At 39.0% G+C, this 7,470-nt stretch overlaps 1 long non-coding RNA gene across 1 annotated transcript; it reads left to right on the forward strand.

The window, feature by feature from the left end:
* Positions 1-1,803: 1,803 nt before the first annotated feature.
* Positions 1,804-7,252, forward strand: LOC133375458 (uncharacterized). Its single transcript, XR_009760239.1, has 3 exons — positions 1,804-1,909; positions 3,995-4,051; positions 5,480-7,252. It is a non-coding gene; the product is annotated as an uncharacterized LOC133375458 (long non-coding RNA).
* The last annotated feature ends 218 nt before the right edge of the window (positions 7,253-7,470 follow it).

Raw genomic sequence — 7,470 nt, forward strand, 5'->3', positions numbered from 1 at the left:
TCACCAGAGAATCCCGCACTTGTGTCCCCCTCTGCAGGTTCATTATACAATGTGAATTTGGTTAATAAAGTGGCCCGTTATTTAACCCAAATATATATTGTGTCTGTGTCTTATTTCACCCCTGGGGCCGCAACTTTGATACACAGTTTGCATGCATGGTTTATCCTTGGCATATAAGATGACAAATTCTCATGCATACATGCCCTCACAATCTCTCACACCCTCACCATTTGTTGAATGGGCACTGATGGACACTGGTGATGCATGTTTTTCTGTAATAACATTTTATTAATGTTAATGCAACACTTCCCATTTAGGACAATGTTGCCAACTTTAGAAGTGAAAAACAACTGTTTGTAATATTTGTTTCAGCCAATGAGCGAGTCATTGAGTAGAGAGCATGTGGTATATGCCTTCAGTCAGGGGTGCAATCCTATACATGTCTACTCAGAAGTCCTGATAACAGAGTTCCAGAAACAAAGTTCTGGATGTACGAAGTTTCAGGTACGTGTGCACAGGATGGAAGCTTAAGCATTGTATATTAAAAGTTTACTACATCAAAACTTTGATTTTGGACCTCTGTTACCAGGACACTGAACAATTCCAGTGCAAGACAAGCATTACCCTTGTCTGGTGCTTGCTTGTGGTGCTGTATACAGCGGAAGGAAACAGAGAACAGAGCATGCAACTACAAAAAAGATCTTCTCCTTGGTTGCATGCTGAGTAAATTCACTCCCTCGTTAGCATCCTGGCTGGACTTAGAAAGCTTCAGGAGGAGAACAAGCCTTTCTTCAGTTGTGCCTCCACTTCATTCTCTTCCACTTTGGCGTTCTGGCAGGCACTAAAATCAGCCCATCAAACTGACAAGCTAGTAACAGAATAAGTTCCACACTTCTACCAGTTGTCATTAGCATAGCAGCCAACATGTTCATAAAAATGGTCAGTTATGTGCACTTAAAGTTTAAACACATTGAGGCTGAAATCTGAAGCCTACTAACTTTGTGTTTTCATGTAAATGTAATGTAGACACATTTGAATGCACACATATTTACATGGCTTCTCATCATGTTCTGGTGGTGGGAGACGTATTCATCTCTGTGCAACCTGTGAAACACTTCTTCATAAATCTTGCATCTTATCCGTGAAAGCCATATATATATTGAAGGAAACTTCAATATACTGCATATGGAAATGTGTCACATTTAGGAAAGGGGAGAAATTTGATTCAGTTTGCTTTTAAAGCCAAATCTATCAAATCTTCCCAAAACAACATGAGAACTGAAACATAGCCATCTTTTCAAATTCACACTTATCTGAATTTTGCAATGCAGTTCTCCAACCAACCAATGTTTACAGAAATCCACATATTAGGGGGAAATATGCATTAAAATGAATGCAGTAATACCTCAGTTAACAAATCCTCCAGGAAGGAAGCTCCTTTTAAAAAAGGCTTTTTAAAGGTGAAACTGACCAGTTTTGCCTTGCTGTGGATAAACTTTCAAGCCTGTGCCTTTGCTTTAAGATGAAACTGACAAACCTGTGTCATTGCTGTGCTATAAAGAAATTGACAAGCCCATGCCTTTCTTTAAGGTGAAACTGACTACTGTGTCTTTGCTTTGCTGTGGATAAACTTTCAAGCCTGTGCCTTTGCTTTGCTTGGTAAACTGACAAGTCTGTGTGTTTACTTTGCATTAAACAGATCTCTTGCTTTCTCCCAGGGCTGGAGAGTGACTGATCAAATACATTCAGAGGAGGAGAAGGACTCGGCACCCTTTAAAGCCCCTGTTGAAGCTGTCGCCACCACCTATAAGCTGGTGTAGGAAGTTATCCCTATCCTTTTGAAGTTAATCCTATCAAAGTTTCTGTTACAGAAGTAATGTCCAGGAACAAATCTACTTTGTTAACTGAGGTATTATTTTATATTAATTAAAGTAGCTTACCAAAATGCATTGTTTTAGGAGAAACTGCTAGCAAAAATGTGTACATTAATTAAGCCTCCATGCAAAAATGTATTTATTAGGAGAAATTAGCAATAAAATGCTGAAGAATTTTCATGAGGATTTTTTGTAAAAAATACAAATTGCTGCAGAAATGTAGAGAACCAAATTTAAGATTGGAACAATGAGAAAGAGAGAACTGGAACTGACATATCCTTCTGTCTCTAATCACATCAAACATTAACGTGACACTTTTCTGGAAATCGGTGAAAATGTTTTCATCAGTATACATACAGAAATTATAAACTGTTATTTACAAAGGTAGGAAAAGTTTATAAATCAAGTCATTCTGCAGACATGTATTACATTGAATGACAGTATTAGCAAAAGCATTGTGGCTGAAACTTTTGAATGTGCAAAAACTTTATAAATAGATTATCCTGGTTGCAAGTTTATGGATTATTGCAGAGGTATTTTTCTCATGTTTAGACAATTAATTCTTTGAGTAGTTGTACATATTTCATGGCTTGTGCTTAAACTGTGATAGTCCTATTTGTAACCTCATAAAATTTACTAGGGTATCCACTAGGAAAGTTGAGACAATCATAAATCCATTCACCTTGAGTTGTCCTAAGTAATTATAGCTCCAAGATGATAACAATTCTTATTTCTTCTTTCCTCTGTAAACATCCTTGAGATTTTGTTAAAGGGTCCTAAAGAATGACTGGACACTCACCAGAGGTTCACATATTTATACATTTACTTAGAAAAATGTAGAAAATGTCAGAGAAATTTAAATTCCAACAACAGCACTTAATACAGGACAATATGGAAACTTGCCAACCCATATGTGTCCAGATATATATATATGGATTGCTATGTTTTTCATAATGTTACTTATTGAGAGATTTATGAGCATTAAGACTCATATATTTTTCATGAAATGTTCATTTTACTGGCACTGAAAATATTCTATGAATAAAGGTGTGGTGACTTTCTCATTCTTTGCAGTATGGGCGATTTACACTTATTTTATTAACTGTAAAATAGTAAGGCTTCCTCCTGTGGGGGCTAATTCACACATGCCAAAATTCCTATACAGAAGTCCCTTTCATGTAAGAATTGGCACTAATTCTAATCTGCTGTGTACATTGTCAGACATATTTCATGTGTCTGTGTGTGTGTGTGTGTGACCTGTTTATTGAGCATTCATCCTGATCTGCATGCACAATGCTTACATGGAGATTAGACTATGCCAGGTCTTAATTGAGCATTTGCTCTGATTTGTGTACAGGAAGGTTATACAACAATGAGCATTTATCCTGATTTGCTTGCAAGGTGTTTATATGTTTATTATTTATTTATTATTAAATTTATATTCCACCCTTCCTCCCAGATTAGTTGTCTTCCAATTAATCATTTGTTCATCCCACACTTTCTTAACTGCAAAAAGTCTTTTTTTAAACAAAACAGATTTCTTATGCTAGTGTGACAGAGCACTTTAAGCTACTTCGGTTGCATAAACCTAATTTTTAGTGTGTGCTTGAATCCCTTCCACAAATTACTGACCATCTGAAGGTGATCTAAGTTTTCAGGTGGAGATACAGCAGGATATGTTGCATCAGCCCTGTAGCCAGGCTGGTGCAAATGGGTGCATTGCCCCCTTTAGAGCTGTGCTCTCATCCCCCCCCCCAGATTTTTAAAGAAAATTGTGTCTTCATTTGTGACATGACAGAGAATGACAGCCTCCATTTAAAAAATGAAAGCTTGCTTTAAAAACAGGAGCAGTTTAAGATTAGGACCATCTGAAAAAATCACTGAACAAGGCAGGGCAAGTGCACAAAAAAGCCTCATCTGGAAGAACACCCAGAAGTCTGCTTACTCAAGACTTTCCCTGACTGAGGTGGATTTTTCATGATCACATTCACTCTATAACTATGTGAGTGATCCTGCAAAAAACAATAAAAGAGTTAAATATTAGAACTTTGTATTTTGGGCTAGAGTTAGACACCACCCCTTGGACCTTCCTTTGCTCTGATTTTCATTTTTATTTTCAGTTATGCTGTCTACCCACCCAGCAATAAAGGATCATGCTTGTTTGCCTGCAGTAAGAAGTAAGAGTTTGTTTATTCTGCAGTTATTAACAATGAATAGAGCAGGATTGGGTGCTTATTGCTAAAGGCTGAAATAAAGAGATAACTGATCTGGAAAAACATCTACCCTAAATTACCCATTATTCTTTTAAAGTACTTACTATACTCACAACCATGGTGGCTATTTTTTCTTCTTTTTCTTGAGTATTTGAAGGTAAAGGATGAAAACAGCCCTAGAGGAATAGAAATGCTGCTGGATGCAGTACAGTTATCTGGCTGGCTGGTTACTTAGGCCCTAATTTCTGACTTTCCCAATGTGTGCAGCTCAGCACAAGGCCTTTTTAGGGTTTCCGGGCAGAAAAATAAACCTAGCAACCAGTAAAAAAAAATCCAACTGCTTTCCACAATTAGTTTCCAATTGTTTAGTTAGTCCTTTATATAGCAACCAGTCAAAATATTTTTGCTTGATTGTCCAATAGGAAGGAAAATTTACAGGTCAGGAACAAGACTAGGAAGGACCCTCGAGAAGGTGTTAACAAACACACCCTGAAATATTTATTTTCTCTCTGCCCTTCCCTAAACTTGTAGTATGGATAACTTTGTTTTTTGGGTGGAATCTAAAACTGAGATACCTAATGCAGCATCAAAGACAAACTTAGGAGCTCACTGTCATTACCAAATTAGTTCATTTCATGAAGAATCAGAACACAGGGACAGACTACAGGTGAAAGAGGACTGTAGCTATATGTAAAGTCAAGCTTTTGAGTCTGATATCCTTGGGGATCTCTCAAAAATGTCTGAGACAATTCAACAGATTAAACTTCATGTAAGTTGACATACTCCTTTCGTGGAGTAGTAGTGAGGGGGAAATCACCGCTTTTCTCTTTCCTTGCCCTGGCCTTCTCATCCTCTCCACCACTGGGGAGGATTAACACACCTGTGTCCTCTTTTGTTCTCTTTCAGAATGTGAAAGTGGCCACCCTAATGCGGTTCCAAATCTCCTGTCAAAGGGGCCTTTTGGAGCCTTTCTGGCAGGGTTTCCAGCAGCAGATGGCAGAGTATGGTGGCGGCAGTCACCTGACCTCTGGTGGGTCACATTGCTGCTTATGGGAGGGAGAGGGAGAGGGGAGAGGAGTTAGGGAGGTTGGTGCAGAGCAAATGCACTGGCAGAGCCAATCTGGGGCTTCTTCCAGTGTGTTTGTGCTGTGCTGACTTTGCCCCACTTCACTCCTCCCACTCTTTCTCCTAGTAAGCAGCAGTGATGCAACCAACCAGAGATCAGGTGAGCACCTTTGACCCACCATGCCATTCCCTATTGATTTCCCATTCTGTCCTACGAGAAGAGAAATGCTGTCCCCCAGTCACACAGAAGATTCCCTTTTTTTGCTGAGGGGAAGAGGAAGTCAGCACTGCATTTTTCAACGGTTCATCATGTTTCTCTTCTTTCAGGACCCAAGAGCACTGGGTGCCTATTATTCCTGGGACCTCGAAATTTGCAAGCGTTTCTTCTGTGGCTCTGAATTTCTCTTCTGACAAGGCCTACTTTGACAAAAGGGCATCATCAAAGCATATCTTTTCTAATACAAGAGAGCTGAGTGGGTGGCTATCAACAGCTATCGCACCTCTGAATTTATGGCTAAACAAATGCTGCTGGCCTAGGGATAAAGGCATGCGAGTTGTTGACCTGTTGCCCAACTATGTGTGTACATTCTATAATTGAAACACTGAGTTCATGCAGCTGTAGGAAAAGGTAGAGGGCTGTAAATTCAGAGAGAATACCTTCCATGCTTGAGGTCTTTAGAGTACTGCTATACTATAGCTTCTGCTGAATAGATATTAAAAGTCCATGAAGCCCTAACTCGCTGTTTGGGATATGGGAGCGTGAAGCAAATGCTTGTAAAATGTTAGGCCTTTATCAAACTGGAGAGGATGGGCAGCTAAACTTAGAAGAGATGAAAAGGCTGATCAATAAAGAACCATCAGCATGCATTTTAGGTGGCCGCTAGTAAAAAAAAAAGTTCTTGCCCAATGTAGTTAAGGTGAATGTAAAACATGGACATTGAATGCACCCATTCCATGTGAGCTGATATAACTGACCAGCTTTCTCAGTTGCTTCACAATGACAGACAAGCCAGTCATTAAAACAAAAAGCATTATTAACAAGAAAACAAGGAAAAGACCTAAGCCATGGCTGCAACATTTTTTCTTTCACTCCCCCAGGGACCGGGACAAAAGTACAAGTCTTTGCTTAAGGGACCGTGGTGAAATTCAAAACTTTTTGGGGAAAGGAAAAGAATAACTAAACAGTTTTTATCCTGTTACACTGACTCAGGTTGTTCTGTACTGCACATGGAAGAAAAAGCTGGCTCAGGTGCACCGTAATGATTGATAGATGCTGCTGTAAAGCGGGCAGCCAAGGAATTGCAATCAAGAGAGAGACGGATCACAAATGATCTGCCTTTGCAATTGGCCACAAATGGCTATTTGCCTCTGAATTCAGGTGCAATGGAGAATTTCCATCAAATTACAGTGGGACGATGATGATGATGATGACTTACTATTAAAACAGTGCAGGTGATGTACAGTAAGAAAATTTTAAAGTATTGACAATGAAAAGCTACTGTACAAAATCTGGAGGTGACAGCTAAACACAAGAACAAAAGCATTACAACATCCAACTTGTTTCCAATTAGAATTAAATTAAAACTTAGTAAGGTTAAGCAAAAGAGTATTTATAGCACATTTAAGATTCATTAGACTGTGACAAACCTACCTGGTCACAGAGCTTGGAAAAATTACTTTTTTGAACGACAACTTCCATCAGCCCAATCCAGTGGCCATGCTGGCTGGGGCTGATGGGAGTTGTAGTTTAAACAAGTAACTTTTCCAAGCTCTGCCTGGACATGTGTGGAGTTGACTGTATTAAAGATGCCTGTTGCTTTTAACAGTATTTTTCTGCTGTGTACTGTTATGATCTAAGTTTGAACAAAAAATCAGTAGTCATTTTTATTAGGAAAAACCTGATAGGATTCCCTGGAAAGACTGTTCAACAGCTCCAGTGCAGCTACTGCAAAGGCTGTGTGTTCCAAGCACTATGTATGTGGCCAGCACTGGATTGATCATTATACTGTAAGTCAGTGGCTTTACTTCTAAGTTAATATTAATAGGATTGTGCTCTAAAAGTTGCTATTGCTGTCTCCAGCAATCTGGTGTCATAAAAACCCTGTTGGGAGACAGTTCCTTATGCTTATGGAATAAATTTGGGATTACTACTTGTTTTTCTGTAACAAAAGCAGTGCCCTCATTTGGAAGGAAATGATGATGGCAGGTAGTTCTTGGTGAAGGACTGGTTGTTGCAAAACGGAATGTTCTTGGAAAGGGTTTTGGGTTTCTTTAATAGGATAGACTAACCTTTGATGGAGATTAAATTTATAAAACGT

The sequence above is a fragment of the Rhineura floridana genome, chromosome 1 (assembly GCF_030035675.1).
Source record: "Rhineura floridana isolate rRhiFlo1 chromosome 1, rRhiFlo1.hap2, whole genome shotgun sequence".
Classification (NCBI taxonomy): domain Eukaryota; kingdom Metazoa; phylum Chordata; class Lepidosauria; order Squamata; family Rhineuridae; genus Rhineura; species Rhineura floridana.